The sequence below is a fragment of the Ambystoma mexicanum genome, chromosome 6q, assembly GCF_040938575.1.
Source record: "Ambystoma mexicanum isolate Mex_15411 chromosome 6q, UKY_AmexF1_1, whole genome shotgun sequence".
NCBI lineage: Eukaryota > Metazoa > Chordata > Amphibia > Caudata > Ambystomatidae > Ambystoma > Ambystoma mexicanum.
This window is the reverse complement of record NC_090937.1, coordinates 269,709,512-269,726,709: the sequence shown is the minus strand read 5'-3', so window position 1 is coordinate 269,726,709 and position 17,198 is coordinate 269,709,512. Positions and strand designations below refer to the sequence as shown.

Genomic DNA, 17,198 nt, shown 5'->3' with positions numbered 1-17,198 from the left:
CATACACTGAGTGCCCAGGGTGTGAAGCCAAAAGGGGAATTGGTAAAAGTATTGAGAGATACACCAGCTCCGACCAGTAAAGAACAGCTCAGGGCTTTTCTGGGCCTTGCAGAGTACTATGTTAAATTTGTGTCTAATTATGCGGAGAAAACGGTGGCTATGAGGGCTCTCATGAGGAAGTCAGCTAGGTTTGTGTGGTCTGAGGAGTGTGGGGCGGAGTTTGAATTAATTAAGAAGGATGTGGAGAGTGCTCCTTGTTTAAAATCTTTTGACCCGAAAAACAAGACTGTTCTGACGGTGGATGCGAGTGAGGTGGGTCTGGGGGCAGTACTGGAACAATGGATGAATGGTGAGTGGATGCCGGTAGCTTTTGCTTCCAGAACTTTAACAGATGTAGAAACCAGATACTCGGTAATTGAGAGGGAAACCTTGGCTGTGTTGTGGGCTTCAAAGCATTTTAGGACCTTTCTGTGGGGCATACCGTATATTGTCAGAACAGACCATAAACCGTTGGTGCAAGTGTTTTCTACCAAAGGAGTCACGGCGGTATCCCCAAGGATTGCGAAGTGGTCAGTGCAGCTGCAGGACTACAATTTTGTTTTGCAATATTTTCCTGGGAAGTTAAATGTTGTGGCGGACTGTTTGTCCCGTTTGCCTATAATGGAGGCGGACGGTCAGATGGGAGTGGTGAAGGAAATGGATTTGCAGGAGTGTCAGATTGCTTGTGTGACTTCGGCGGTGGAGAAGTCGTTGTGGGATGAGGAGTCTGAGAGGGATCTTGAGTTGAGATGGATTAGGGAAGGATTAATTAGAGGTTGGCACACTGTCAAGGATAGGCCTGAAGGGAAAGGTTACGCTCAAGTTCTTAATGAATTAGCGGAAGGTCCATGGGGTGTGTCTAGGGGCAGTAGGTTGATTCCCCCGGTAAGTTTAAGAGGAAGAATGGTGGAATTAGCACATGTGGGTCATTTGGGTCGATCTTTAACCAAGAGGAGACTTAGGGAGGAGTACTGGTGGCCGTCAATGGACAAGGATGTTGAGCAGGTGGTGAAAGATTGTCAGGCTTGTGCGGTCAGTGATAAGAGCAAAACACTGCATCCACAACCTGTACATCCTGTGGAAGTTCCTGAACAAGTATGGACTAAGTTGGCTTTGGACATCATGGGTCCTTTTGAATGTTTACAACCTGAATGTTCATATTTGTTGGTGTTGGTGGACTATACGTCCAGGTGGATCGAAGTGGCGGTTTGTGCGAGCATCACCACTGATTCAGTTATTGCTTTCTTGAGGAAGGTATTTGATCGGGAGGGATTACCTGCTAGCCTAGTTACTGACAATGGGGTGCAGTTTACATCCAAGGCTATGAGAGAATTTTTGGAGCAGCACGCTATTGTGCATTGTCGGACAGCTTTGTACAATCCGTCGGCTAATGGATTGGTTGAAAGGGCCAATGGTACGATTAAGTCGGCTATACAATTGGCTTTAGCTAATGGGTTGGATTGGCAGGAAGTTCTGTCACAATACTTGGCTGCATATAGGAGAACACCTGCCACAGTTACGGGGAGATCCCCATTTGAGCTTATGAGGGGCAGGAAAGCAGGTACCATGTTGAGAACTTTGGCCATGGGTGGTGGTGGCCCGTGTGATATGGATTTGCAGTCTATACATCGCAGGATAGTGGCGCGTCAGGAGGCTGCTGTGGCATCACAAAAGTCAAGGAAGGAGTTGAATGTTAAGCCGGGGGATTTTGTGCATATAAGAAATCCCAGGAGGGTTCACAAAGGTTATAGCAAATTCATGCCTTCGAGGAGAGTGGTTAAAGTTGGGAAGGGTCATGTGCATTTGGAGGGAGGTTCAGTTTGGAGTAAGAAACGGTTGGTGATTGATGGTTGCAAGGGTGCTGATGTGTCTAATGCTGAGTCTAATCTGGAGTATGAGGAAAGTGGGTTGGACTATGATCCTGTTGGTTCACCTGGAGTCAGGGTTGAGCGGGAAGAGGTGGTTCCAGTTCCAGGTTCTTTCGGCTCACATGTGAATGTGGAGGGGCAGAGGGGTGCCAATCAACAAACCGAAGTGGAACATGAAGGGGGCCGCCGTGCCAGGCAGTGTGGTCCCCCCATAAGGTTTAGAGATTACATTTGCTAGGTGGGCCATGGTATGGGGAGGTTTGTATCATTTCTGCATGTTAAAATAATTTTGTAGGTAAGAGGTTCATATATTTAAGAAGTACAGTTACGCTCACTGTTAATTCTGGTAATATTTCAAATTGTGTTACAGGTTGTTATTTTTCATGTAAGGGAAGGGGATATGTTATAATGTGCACGAGCACATTCTATTGTGCACGGGGATCTGTAGAATGTGTTGAGGAAGGCGAAAGGAGGATTCGAGAAAAGGCGGTTGAGAAAAGAGAGAGAGAGAGTACCGTTGAAGATGGTCCACGATGTGGGGTTCAGACAATAAAGAATATAATTACTTCTTACCTGTGTCGGTGAGATCTTGACACTTCCCCTGTGGTTCCCCTCTCCCCTTCCATTCGCCTCCAGCGTCTTCCTTGGGTCCTGTGTCTCTCTGGGGCCTCTTCATTTGCTTTACCAAAACAAATATCTCCCATACTAAAAAATAAAATAAACAGATGGCATGTTATTTGGCACGCAGAAGCCATTGCTGGTTGTTGCAATGGCCCGTTATTTGGTCCGAAGGAGCCACCTGCTGGTTGTTGCTATCACTGTTCTCTGGTATGGGGAGGAACTCAAATGAAAGAGGAGCTGGGAGGAGCAGGACTGCATTCGCCAGTGCACAGGAAACGACAGAAGGCTCTTGTGAAGCAGAATTTTCTGTAACACCAGCACCTGCCTGTTCTCTTCTGTGTAGGTCCCTGCGAACGTGAGGCGTCTGAGAGTTCTGCCTATAGATCATGCTTGGACTTCGCGTTTGGAGGGGATTGCGTGTGGCAGCCGCGCGGCACAGTGAACGCTCCACTGCCCCGCTGCTTGCTGTCCAATACCTGCAGGTCACAGCAGCTCAAAGAGCAGTCTCCGGACCTTCCAGGGGCACCGGGGAGCAGGACAAGGCATTTGACCCTTCCCTGCTGGATTTTCTAGTCTGCCCTCTGTCAAGGAAACCTCTAAGGTAATCGCACTGTCGTGTCGATGTTCACCTAGGTGCCCTGGTGTGTTTACATTACTGTGCTTCTTGCGGTGCGTCCTAGGACGATTTAAATAATCGTGCACTTGCTTACATTATTGTACGTACAATTCTACTCAATACAGTTTTTTTGTGTACCTCAAAATTTTCACATGACTCAAAAATGTCACAAACAGTGTTTAAACGAGAGAACGCCAGTGAGCGTTTCAAGGACCCCTGTGAAAACTGAATTCACAGATCCCTTTTGTAGAACCTAATTTACCGTTGTTTTTCTGGTATCTGTTTCAGCGAGGTAGTTAACCATATTGATTCCGCGAGGGTGTGGGTAATTTTCATATTATTTAGTGTGAGCTTTACTGTAGCATTTATTTTCAGGGAGAATGTGTGTGCACATTAAGCGCTATGCCAGCTCTATTTGGCGAAACTAACTGAAATATTGTACTGGCCAATTTATCTGTTTTTACAAGGGACCCATGCATCTGAAAACTCAACCGAAGGCTCGTGCCAGTGGTGCAGTTTGAAAAATCTTCACGCCACTAGACAGAATTCGTCTGTGAGACACCATCCTGATTTTCAAGCTTGCCTTTTGTTGGCTCCTCTCTCCTCTCCTCATTCGGAGCGTTTACCTCCCTGCTACTTATGATCTTTCAGTTTATATCCAACAGCCAAGTCATGGGACCTTTCCCATCCAAGGAAGGGAGGGGTGGGAGTCCGTACTGGGATGAGGAAGTCTTCGCCCGAGTACTTACCTTTGAACTGTTCTAAAGCAATCCATTTGAGGAGCGGGCCAATGAAAAAAACACTTGTAGTAAACAAAATAGAATGCAGTCACCACCTTATTACCAAACTTTATTGTGCATCCGAACACAGTATCCAGGTGCACAAGCAGACATCCCTATCCCAAACAACATTGACCTGGGCCCATCCACGTTCGAGGCATAAAATAGGCAGTGTTGCATAGCAATTTGCTATGCAATTCTGTATGTTTGCTAATTAGAGTGCCACTTGTGTAGCACAGCTAGCTATCTAAATTACCTGGTTCAATGAAAGCACAGGTCACCCTGCATTTCTCTCCTTGTCTTGCATTCTGGGCTCACTCAATCCTCTTTTTTTCTGTTCACTGCACGTTTAACGGGACCAATGGAAAGTATGCAGCAGTAGTCGTCTCCTCTACTCTTAAAAGTGCCAAAAGCCTGTGTGGGAGTGCTACCCAAGAAACATTCTTTCTTTTTCAAATAATTGCAAACCAGAAGTAATCGGGAATGATACTTTCATTAAGCAAACTATATCCTGTTTGTCAAACACAAGTGTGTATATATATATATTTTTTGTTTTGCCGTGGCTTGGCAGCCATGGAGTAGGCTGCATCTCCAAGAGGGCTCTGTGATCCGTCGAAAAGGTCTGTTCAAGCGCGAGCTGCCTGCCTGAAGACCCACATTAGCAGCAACAGTGTATGAATAGCTGAGGAACAGAAAGTAAGCATCAGCAGGTCGAGAGGAGTGACCAAACAAGTGATGTGCCACTTTGTATCCGGACTCGCGTCCGGGTGCGTAAACAACAAGATGGCGGCAGCTTCTAAACAAAGGGATGCCTAAACAGCGTTGTCGGAGCGGGCATTGAAGAAACAAACAGCTGATGAGCTGTTGGAAGAGGGACGCCTTGAGCGCCAATGAGCTGTTGCAAGAGTCGGCACCACGGATGACAAAGGATAGTGGAGAGCAGAAGAAAGCGCATAGAGGTGACCCATGAGGATGGGGGGACTTGAATGCCAAGATGCATGCATCACTGCGCCACAGCGGTAGAAAGGAGACCGGGCCCTACAGGCAACGCAGGCAGCCGAGGGGCGCCGACAGAGGCTATGAGAGGACAGATGGTAAAGCACTCATATGGTCCTGTATTGACTAAGTTACCTTCCGCGATCCCCGTGCAAGAAGTTTGCTGGAAAGGAGCGGCTGGGAAAGCGTAGCCGCCCCCCCCGCCGCCCTTGCTGGGACACCAATAAGGATCACTAAGAAGAATCCGTAGACGGCAGTGAGGGGAGACGAGCGCAAAACGGACCGTAAATAATAAGGTTAGAAATAGCCAAGGGAGCAGCAGATAAGCAGAGGTGGCAAGTAGCGGCGCAGTGTGGGACACTGCGGAAGCAGCACAGCAGAAGATTAATCACCACGAACTCTGAACGCTGAACCACAGGCAAATTGGGGCAATGTCGGTAAAGGGAAGCAAAGCTATGGGCAAGCAGCCCCCAATGGATATTTTCGCTAAGGCACAGCAAACCCCCACCACTACGGTGCAAAGCGCGGCAGCTGCTACTGTAGACGCAGCATCGCCACAAGAGGACAGCGCAATCCTAGCAGCCATTACAGAACTGAAAACCTCATGGGGGACAACAATGGTAGACCTGAGAACTGCATTGGAAACTAAGATAGATGCCGTGGGGATAGAAGTAAATCTGCTGAGACAAGACATGAGAGCGCTTGCCGAACGAACGAGCAGCCTATGGAGCGCGGTGAAGGCCAATACAGACAGAGATCCACGTACTCGAACAACAAGTGGCTAACCTGGAAAATCGGGCGGAGGAAGCCGAGGGAAGAGCGAGACGCAATAACATAAGCTTGGCCGGCCTGCCCGAAGGAAGGAAGGACAAGACCCCACAAACTACGTGGAGAATTTGATAATGCAAGAAATAGGCACCAGCAAGCTCTCCCAAGGATTCGCTGTTGAACGTGCACACGGCCTTGATGAGAAAACCACGACCCAGAGCCCCCCCCCCCAGAGCAATTTATAGAGAACATTTTGAACTACAGGGACAGAGAGAAGATCTTGAGTTTTTCCAGAAAGGAGGAACGATAACGAAGGATTCGGCGACCATCACTGCTTACCCTGATTATACCATGCTAGTACAGAAGCGGCGGTATAGCTACGTGGCAATCGAGAGGAGGCTGCGCATAGCGGGCTTCAAGTATATGCTCTTGTATCCTGCGAAACTCAAGATCCTCCACAACAGCAGAGCGCACTTTTTTTGACACCCCAGAGGAGGTGGCGACATGGCTGGATGCACAAGGCTGCCCAGAATGAGATGGAGAGCAGCCCCAGCAAGAGCACAATAAGTGACCACGATGCTATTATGTTAATAAACGTGAGAAGGGGTCTGGGAGCAGAGACGATAGAACTGGTAGCAAAGATGCGGCTAGATGAAATATTATGAGCAAGTACTAATTAGCGATAATTGAGCAAATGGGACTAGAATATAATTTGTAAAATGTGCAGATGGCAGCGATAAGTGTGCTTATTTTGATAAAAGTAACAGGAGCCATAAGACGGAGAAAGCTTGCACCCCAGGAGTTGGTGTAGTAGGACCGCCATTAGGGCGATATCTCCCTGCTGAGCCGTGAATACGGCTTCTGCTGGAAAAGGGCTAGATGCGGGGGTGCCTGAGATCCATGGATGGAGCTGGGAAATGGAGGGGGGGGTAAGGAAGAGAGGGGATTGCAGTGTGAGTAGAGGGAGGGAAGGGCGGGGAAGTTAAGAGGCTGGGGAGTGTGTTGGGGTTGGGAAGGGATGAAGGGACGGGGGTGGTTGGGGCAGTTGAAATGTTAAGTTGGGGAACAAGCCTACAAGTAATGGGGAAGGGACTGCACTGGCGGAGGGAGGAGTGGAACTTAATATGTCAAGGGAGACCTTAAAATAGTCACTTGGAACGTTAGAGGGCTTAATAGCTATTTAAAAAGAAATAAGGTTATGATGTATCTGCGCAGGCAGAAAATCGACCTAGCCTTGTTACAAGAGACTCACTTAACGCAAGAAAAGCTGATTAGGAAGAAATGGAGAGGGACAGTAGTGGGAGCAGCATACTCGGCCTATGCAAGGGGAGTGATTATCTGGGTGGCACCCCATGTCCCGTTCAGCTGGTGCAATCTACAGTGGAGCCAGATGGGAGGATGGTCGTAATGAGGGGGCTTGTGGAGAACGGAGAGATATGTATTGTAAACACATACGCCCCTAATCAGGACACGGCAGCATACTTCAGAACCCTATATGGCAAACTCAGTGGGAGCCTCAGGAGGGCGGTGATTTGGGGAGGAGACTTCAATTGTGTATTAAATCCGAAAATGGGTCGGACACTAAAATAAATAGGCCCACGCCAGCTGCAAGGACATTGCAGCTATTGTTATCGGATTTAGGGTTAGAAGACGCATGGAGGTTACATCACCCGCAGGATAGACATTATTCGCATTATGCAGACCCTCAGGATCTACATACTAGATTAGATTGTGTTTGTGTCGCGTGCACTGATGACAGAAATAGTACAGGCAGAGTATAAGGCAAGGGTCCTTTCCGACCACTCGGCACTGATGTTAGTGTGGCAATACCGGCCCCCGAGAACCAAGATACCCACATGGCGCCTGCGAGCAGAGATGGTGAAAGACAATGTATTCAGAGAAGACATCAGAGAGGAAATAGTAAGCTTTTTTGAGATAAACACTGGTAGTGCAGAAGCAGTGGGTACGCTTTGGGAAGCCTTTAAGTTGGTGGTGAGGGGGATAGCCATAGCTAAGTCCAAAGGGCTACAAAGCGGGATCTTGGCCGAACTGCAAGAAGCGGAAACAGAGCTAGAAATAGTGTTGAAAAGGGGAGGTAATACTAAAATAGATAATGAAGCAGTACTTGGGCTACAACAGAGATGTGCAGAACATTGGGAAAGGTTATGCAACCTCAACTACAAAAAGTATATAGAGAGACAGCATGCGGGAGGGGACAAACCAGGGAGAGTTTTGGCCTGGCTATATAAAAGTGAGACTCCGAGACCCACAATTAGAACGATAGCGAAGAAAGATGGAAGCATAGCAGACACTCAAGAAGGAGTGAATCGGGAATTTGCAGACTATTACGGCTCCTGTATGAAAATAAGGAAGGAAGTACTAATGAAGAAATAGAAGACACGCTAGAAAATATTGGGTTACCGCAGATAAGTGCGGAAGAAAGAGAGGAGTTGGATGCACCGATTACCCTAGAGGAGCTGAAGAGGTAGTGAGGCAGCTGCCCACTAGTAAGACCCCCGGGATGGATGGACTCCCAAGCGTATTCTATAAAACGTATAAAAATGAGATACTCCCAAAACCCCCCCCCCCCACCCTCCTAGAGATGCTCAATGAGGCATATGATATAGGGACACTACCAGAGTCCCTACGCCAATCATTATATCATTATACCACTTCCCAAACCCAATAAACCTGGCCGTGACTGTGGCTCTTACAGGCCCCTGTCAATGCTGAATCAAGATAGTAAAATATTAACAGTTTTGGCAAACAGAATGAGGAGGATTATCAATAAGCTAATACACCCCGATCAGACTGGTTATGTCCCCAATAGGAACATATCCAATAAACTCAGGCGACTTCACCGAGTTGTTGAACATGCAAACGGGGACGCGGGTGAGATGGCGATAGTATCACTAGATGCAATAAAGGCTTTCAACTCGGTCAGATGGCCTTGGCTAATCGCAGCCCTGACCAAGTATGGCATAGGGCCGGGATACCTCAGGTGGGCTAAGTTACTATATAGTGCACCGCTAGCCAGGGTGAAGACAGGAGCGGTAATATCCGAGAGATGGCAACTCAGTAGAGGTACTAGGTAGGGATGCCCATGGTCCCCCATGCTATATATCTTGGCCCTAGAGCCCTTGGCAATATACCTGAGGCAGCAATATGACGTAATAGGCATCTCCATAGAAGGGAACCACATCTAATTTCATTGTATGCTGATGATATGCTGTTGTACTTATGATATCCGGAAGAGAACCTCCAATACATATTAGAAGTGATGGAGCGATTCGCAAAGCTCTTGGGCATAGCTGTGAACCCTATAAAGCCCTGTGTATTTCCATTGGGCAGGTATAGAGGGATCCCGCAGGAGCAGCTACCGACCCAGCAGATACCATGGGAGGTTAATACGTTCCGATATCTTGGGGTAGACATATATCACATGGTAGAAGCGGAATATAAGCATAACAGAACAGTATGAAGTTCTGGGCGAAGCTCCCCTTGGCAATGATGGGACGGGGGGCAATGCTTAAAATGGTGGTATTGCCAAGACTGCTGCACTGCTTCGCGAACATCCCATACATGTTACCTAGACTATTCTTTGCCAGGTTAGACAGCATATGCAGAGAATTCCTCTGGCATGGGACTAGAAACAGAGTGGCCTTATGGAAGCTACAGAATTCCTATGAGAAAGGGGGCATTAAATTACAAAGTTTATTATATAGCAGCTCAACTACAATATGTAGCCAAGTGGCTCTCCGAGGAGCCGACCTTGGAATCCAGGCTGTTCCGCCTGGACTGCGCCCCCTTCTTCTTAAAAGAGGTGATATGGTTGCCCAGGTCAGAGATGGAAGGACGCCCAAGGCTGATGATACTCGCGTGGGAGATATGGACGAGAGCCTGTCAGTTAACGGAGACTCCATCCCCGTGCTCCCTGCAGGTACCATTGGTTGCCTTGTCCGGTAAAGAGAAGCAATTGAGACTAATGATTAGAAAACACTGGGAGCCAGTGGGGATGGCGACTATGGGTGATGTATGGCAGGATGGGAGCATACAGGATTTTGAGGGACTGGTGGTGGAAACCGGGTTGCATGCGGGGCAGTATATCGCATATCATGGGATTGTGCAGCGAATTAGAGACCTGGTCTGAAGTAGTGCTAACGGAGGAACCAGACGCAACCATAGACACGATATATAACATAGGGGGGGGGCATGAAATATCAAGATTATATGAGATGGTAATGTCCAAAGTGGGAAAAGAAGTGGTGAAACTCAGATGGGACTGGGAAGAGGAAGTGGGTGCCCAGATGAGTGATGGGGTGTGGGAGCGGGCCCAGAGATATCACAAAAAAGTGTCAAGAAACGCCAGATTTCAGCAGATACAATTATATGTAACTCACAGGGCGTATATGACACAGCAAAGGATTGTCATGATGCCTACACCCGGGGACCCAGACCAAGTCCAGCAACCCCGGAAGCAGGCATCAAGTTACCCCAAGCAAGCCCAACAACCCCCGCTGGGGACTATTTGGGTGCAGTCCTGGCGCCTATGGCGCCAGGCTCATATGGAGAGTCAGTCCTGGCGCCATAGGCGCCATGCTCATAGATTAAAACTTACCTGATGCAGACCATGCTGCAAGAGCTCCAAGCCAAACGAGGCTTGGAAGGGACTATTTTACCTAGGGACTATTTTTTTTACTCGGGTGGGGCTGGGGAGGAATACTTACCTGGCACTACTTTGGAGGCTATTTAAACCACGCCCGAAGAGCAGCACACGCTTCGCGTTATTCTGCATCCAGCAGCGTAACGCTCACCGTGCCTGCAAGTCTGCATCCAGTCTTCTGCCACGCCCGCCTCGAGTTTGGAGCTCCTAGAAAAAGGGAGAAAGAAGGAGAAAAGGTTAGAACAAGAGCAATACCTTTGATCCTTACCTGAATTCCCGATCCATCGCGCCTTCCAGCTGGAAGAAAGTTATTTTATGCGCGTCGCCTCATCTGCTGCAGCGCCGCACTGAACTCGCCGGCCTTCGCAGCATCTTCACATTTCACCGCATCCTCCTGCATGTTCCCCCTGCACTCCGGCACCTAAGGAGAAGACGAGAACAGCAAGGTGAGCCAAGGGGATACACAGAGAAATACCCCCCATAGACTTACCTGATTTTACCACCAGGGGTACTATTCTTCTTCACGGGTCGGCGCAGCTTCCACTGCATCTTAGCCGAACCCCGGCCCCTAAGGGGAAACAAAAGGACAGCAAGGTGAACAAGGGACTAACAAGGGGAACCCTCCTCACCACAAAAGACTTACCTGATTTTACCGCCGGAGGCATTATTCCTCGAGACTTCATACTTTCTCTCAGCGCCTGAATAAGGGAGAAAGCAACGGGTTACATATGGACATTATTTTATCGAACTGTGTTGGATAATACAAATCCTTACCAGAACATTACCGGTTGCTACGAGGAACTCTTCAGTAGGGTCAAGCTGCAACCTGCAAGGAATCGGACAAGAGTGAAAGTCAGGCATTTGAACTCTTACGAATTACATACTTACGGCGTCTTGCCGGGAATATCGGAGTCAATATTGTCCTGGAACTCACCAATTCCTTCGAGCCAGTGAAGCAACTGGTTATCTATGCGCCCCTGCGCTCAATGCAGGGTGGAGAGCTCATCTTTTTAAATCATCAGAAGAATATTCCTACGGGCCAAGCAAACAAAGCTAGGTTGGCCAGTCCAGTCCGTCATCTCGGCCCTACGCGTCACATTGGTGGAGATCGCAGCAGTCCAGATCGACGCCTCTCTGGGAGCCAGGTGAGCGTAACAAGGATAGCCAAATTTAAAAATGCAGGACGGCAATCATGCCCCAAGTGTAATGAAGAAAATGCGGGAATGGTCCACATGTTCTGGTCATGCCCAATAATAGAGAGATTCTGGGGAGAAATAGCTCACAAGATGGAAGACAGAGGGATCAAAATTGAGGTAGATACAGCATGGGCTTGCCTGATAGGAGGGTTCCCAAGACCACACAAACTGAAGCATGTGAGCAAATTGAAAGATCTGGCGTATGTTATAGCAAAGAGAAGAATTGCCATGGGGTGGAAGGCATGCTATAGACCAAGATTGGAAATATGGTGGAAAGATTTACAAAGATGTGCCGAGGCAGAAACCACGGTATGGCAGGAAGCGTGCAGTGGCGAGGGGGAGCAAGAGGCTGGAACCTTCCCAGGTTGGAGGCAACTAATAGCTGAACTATTTGCACCCACGTATGAAGAGTCAAGTGACCGGGATCCAACAGACACTGCTGAAAAGGAATCCCTATTGCAGGATGCGACAACAGGAAAAGCAGGGCAATGGGCTTGAAAGGGGGTGGGGGGCGGGAAGGGGAGAAACAGTGGACTTAAATGAAGCAATGTGTATTTAAATGATCATTTGCACTGTAAATTTGGTTTGTTTGTAATAAAATCAATAAAACTGTTTTTTTAAAAGTATCTTTTTTTTTCAGACAGTCCTGCCATTCCATTTCTAAAAATGTTGTTAAATGCATAATTATAGCATTGTGCTGTAAAACATTGCATTGTCTCAATATTTTTCAGTAATGTTTACGTTAGTATCTCATTTTGTCAACTATATTTCATTTTCTTGGGGATGGTGCATCATATTGGAGTGTAAAGACTTTTCAAAATGTACTTTATCACATGGCCAAATGCTTTTGATGGCAATCCTAGTTCTGTGACTGTTGGTCGCATACATCTGCAAATGGCACTCAACTGATGAGTTGATCCCTAACTCTTGACATCCTAACTTTACACATTCTTGCTCAATTCCAGCTACCCTAAAAGTGAAATGGCCGCAAACTATATTTTCCCTGGTTTTCCCAGTTCTCTGCCTGCTAAACCATCCACTCTGTGTAGTCTTACTTTCTTTCCTCTTACATCAAGGGTGCCAGATGCAGCCCTTCACATCAAGGTGTCGCAGTCCAGGGGAGAATTGGGCCTGGGGCACTGCCTCCCACGGAGAGGGTGAAGGCTGGGGAAAGGCCCAGTGGGCTGGCATGAAATGCGGACAGTAACTTACAGATTCTGCTTGCGTTCCCCACATCAAGATCGACCAGCTCTCTCCTGCAGGTGCTGATATATGATGCAGTCATAATCGTAGCGCAAAGCAAGCTCTGGAGGTTAACTATAGTGTATGGTATTGCAGCAGATCAGTGTATGTACAGACTGGATGGAACTATTGATCACTACTTTGCATAAACATCTAGTTAGCTTTGTGTATTCATTATATAGGGGTGCACAACTTGCCATTGCTCGGGGGTCGGATGTAATTTGCAAACTTTCTGTGGTGGGCCAGACTAAGGGGAACTGCAGATTATTTGCGCCAGAAACATTTCCAAATGAAGTGAGCGAAAAGGTGATAAGATATTTATGTATAAGAAATATAAGAAATATATATGTATACATAATGGAAGTCCAATGTTATGTTTCTATATGCATCAACCTACTTTTGGCATTTTCATAGTGTGCTGAATGACGAGTAAGCCTCTGCGGGCGAGTGTACTAAAATGACATGCCCTCTTGCGTTGTTCATCGGAAATGATTCATTTAAACACAATCATCTGCTGGTAAGTCACTGTTAGCATGCCGTTTGTGAGAGGAAATGGCTGCACACAGGAATAGAGCAGCTGGTCTCGTCATTGACCTTTTACATAAGGTTATTGCAAACATCTTTGTTTTTCATACATGGCAAATGTTACAGTTTCAGAAAGATGTGTGTAGCTAATTTAGGGATAAAATGAAGTGGTAGCTAGTGTTTGTTCACCTACATTCATTGGTTTTCTGGGCAAGCAAGAATCAAATTATAGGTGCTTGTCTCGTTTGTGAGGACCTGCAGACTGTTTGCATGTCTAACTGAGCCTAAAAACACTGTTGGAAGTGTCTGCCTGCCCTATTGGTAGCAAAGCATTTTGTGGGCTAGAGTACTAATTAAAATTGTCCAACTATGGATTCCAAGATGGCGGCGGGCGTGTGAAGACGCATTGCCCCGAGCTCAGCACGCAGAAGCGGCTTTGAAGGTGAAATTGCCCTCCCTGGGAAATGATTGAAGCAGTGCAGACACTGAGGGACCAGGTGACCGATGAACTAGCCCTGCTGGGGCTGCCACGCTCCGCTGAGAAACGGCGAGCCCCGTGGCCTGCTGCCCGGGATGGAGGAGACAGGTGCCGTGCCAAGAGACGGCCGTGGGCCAAGGCGGACCCGGAGGCCTCGGGAGGGGGTGTTGGGGGGGAGGGGCTGCGGCCACAGCAATGGCGGGGTAGGTGCTGCCTGCTGGGGTGCAACCTCTGTTGATCGCCGAGCCGTGGCACCCCGCGGATCAGGGGGAGCAGCTGGCACCCGCCGCAACCAGAGATAGTAGGGCGGGATGCTCGGCGGGCGGCTGCAGGACCGCGGCCTGGAATGGGAGGCAGGGCCGACATCGCGGGGGGTGCCACGGCGGCCCGCCTGTCAAGGAGACTCGGAACCCGCATCTGAGGGGACCGGGAGGCGGCTCACAACCATAAGATATCTAATGATTAGATCATAAGATAAAACTAAAGAGTTTCGAGCAACTTCACTGACTTATGCATTTGCAAAACAATCTTGTTGGGAGCTGACAGCGAAGAGTCTGGAGACACCCTGACTCCACATATATGCATACAAGAAGGCTTAGTAATAAACCAAGCCATGCTGCCGCTCTCCTTTTGATCCCAACTGGGATGATATCTTCAAAGTCTTTCGTTTTAAATGTTAAGTTGTTGGTTAATAAATTTGGGAGTAGATCAATACAAGTTTAAAAAAAACATCACAAGTGACACTGTTCCTTATTGCTTTAAATCCAATTTTTATCCAAAAGGTAAGTTTTCAAATAATTGTCACTAATGACTTCTTATTGAGGAAGCAGTCTAATCATCTTTAAGTATAGACTTCATTTGCCAATGCATTTCGGAGGGGAATCTCCTTCATCAGGGCGAGTCAAATACTGAACACAACACATTTATCAAAAACACAGGAAAATATGTCATTTGTAAAAAGATAGACCTCACACATTTATCACAAACATGGGAAAATATGCCATTTGTATAAAGGTAACATACCAATTGTGGAGAATTTCAATTGCCGTCAGATGGACGCGGTGTGCTAAAGGAAATGGTAATAAAAGCCAATTGGAGAAATAAAAGCAAAATGGTGAAAGCGAAAATTCAGTCTGTGTCAAATTACCTGAACGAAATATGACCTTTCAAATGTCAGGAATCATCCTGAAGCGTGTGGGGAAGGAATCACAATTACTGCTTTACACCACCTTTTGTTGGCGGGTAAGTGGCGGCATATAAGTAGCTGGTGAACAAAAAATATATATGAAGTAAGGTAAGTATGTGCTTACTGTGACCATGTGGGTTGAGATGGAAAAATGTTGTGTGGAACGTACTAGACTGTAAAGCTGCAGTCTTCTGTCAGTGTCGTGCAAGGTGCTGGGCGCGTGCATGTAGCCCAAGGCTTCCCTGTACGTGAGTTGCCTAGGCAACAGAACTACTTTTGTCTACTCGTAGACACAATGCGTGCACCAATCACGCGGCGGGAATGGTGGGTGTGAATGCTAATCGGAACACTGAATGGGTTTGCGGAGCCCAAAGGCTTCCCTGTAAGTCCGTTGCCTAGCAGCTAGGCTCAATTGGTATGATTGCAGCCGCGTCGCGTGAGGATGTCACGTGGCGCAGATGCGGCTATATATAAATGAGTGTTACTAAAAAAATTATTGTAATGGCCGCTCTGGATACCCTGAGAATGCTGGTAGACTTGGGAGTGGTGTACAGTAAACTTACGGGATCAAAAAGGTATTGAAAAAAATATAGACATAAAAGAAATACTCATTTGCATACGTGAAAAGTAAATAATGCATGACAATTATGAAAATATACCAGTAATTGTTGTACAAATAGATATTAAAAAATAAGGACAAATCAGAATAAAGAATGACACTGGATAACCACAGTACCCAGGTGGTGTCGCTCTGGGTGGCACCTTGGGTCCCAGACGGTAGTCCGGGAAAGGAGACTGTGGAGTTTATAACTTGAAATCTAATGGCATCACTAGCCTGTGTATTGATAAACATGATGTCTTGAATTGGGGAGCCTGACTACTAATGGTCTCAATGAAGAGATCAATTTCCATTGTTTTATCTGAACATTATGATGTATTTAGCTACCTTTAATTCAGTTTACCATACAATGTGAATTATACAGACTATACCATGTTGTGCAAAGGAGGTGTTATAACTGATTACTTATCAAGACATCATGTTTATCAATACACAGGCTAGTGATGCCATTAGATTTCAAGTTATAAACTCCAGTCTCCTTTCCCGGACTACCGTCTGGGACCCAAGGTGCCGCCCACAGCGACACCACCTGGGTACTGTGGTTATCCAGTGTCTTTCTTTATTTTATTTTTTAATATTTATTTGTACAACAATTAATGGTATATTTTCATAATTGTCATGCATTATTTACTTTTCACGTATGCAAATGAGTATTTCTTTTATGTCTATATTTTTTTTCAATACCTTTTTGATCCTGTAAGTTTATTGTACACCACTCCAAGTCTACCAGCATTCTCAGGGTATCCAGAGCTTCCATTACAATATTTTTTTTAATAACATTTTTCAATAACATATATATATATATATATATATATATAATGTATAGCCGCATCCGCGCCATGTGACATCCTCACGTGACGCGGCTGCAATCATACCAATTGAGTCTAGTTGCTAGGCAACGGACTTACAGGGAAGCTTTCGGGTTCCGCAAACACATTCAGTATTCCGATTAGCATTCACACCCACCATTCTCGACGCGTGATTGGTGCACGCATCGCGTCTACGAGTAGACAAAAGTAGTTCCGTTGCCTAGGCAACTCACATACAGGGAAGCCTTGGGCTACATGCACGTGCCCAGCACCATGCAGGACACTGACAGAAGACTGCAGCTTTACAGTCTGGTACGTTCCACACAATATTTTTCCATCTCAACCCACATGGTCACAGTAAGCACATACTTAACTTACTTCATTATATTTTTTGTTCGCCAGCTACTTATATAGTGCCACTTACCGCCAACAAAAGGTGGTGTAAAGCAGTAATTGTGATTCCTTCCCCACACGCTTCAGGATGATTCATGACATTTGAAAGGTCATATTTCGTTCAGATAATTTTTTTGACACAGACTGAATTTTTGCTTTCACCATTTTGCTTTTATTTCTCTAATTGGCTTTTTTTTACCATTTCCTTTTGCACACCACGTCCATCTGATGGCTATGGTCTCCCTGGCCCAGGCAAGATGTCCAGAAGTAAATCCAAGGACACCCCAGCCTCCTCCAAGATGGCGAAAAAGCTTCAGGAGGGGTCACTGGCCCAGATCTGGGCCAAGGACCGTGCAGGGCAGAGTCTTCAGGATCCAAAAGACTGATCCGCGCAGTCGAT

At 46.9% G+C, this 17,198-nt stretch overlaps 1 long non-coding RNA gene across 2 annotated transcripts in view; it reads right to left on the bottom strand.

Annotated features, from left to right (window-relative positions):
- LOC138515963 (uncharacterized) overlaps positions 1-2,843 on the bottom strand; it is a 230,750-nt gene extending 227,907 nt beyond the window's left edge. For both annotated transcript variants that reach the window (XR_011282186.1, XR_011282187.1), the window contains exon 1: positions 2,481-2,843. This is a non-coding gene — a long non-coding RNA (uncharacterized lncRNA). The remainder of the gene's footprint in view (positions 1-2,480) is intronic.
- Positions 2,844-17,198: the final 14,355 nt, after the last annotated feature.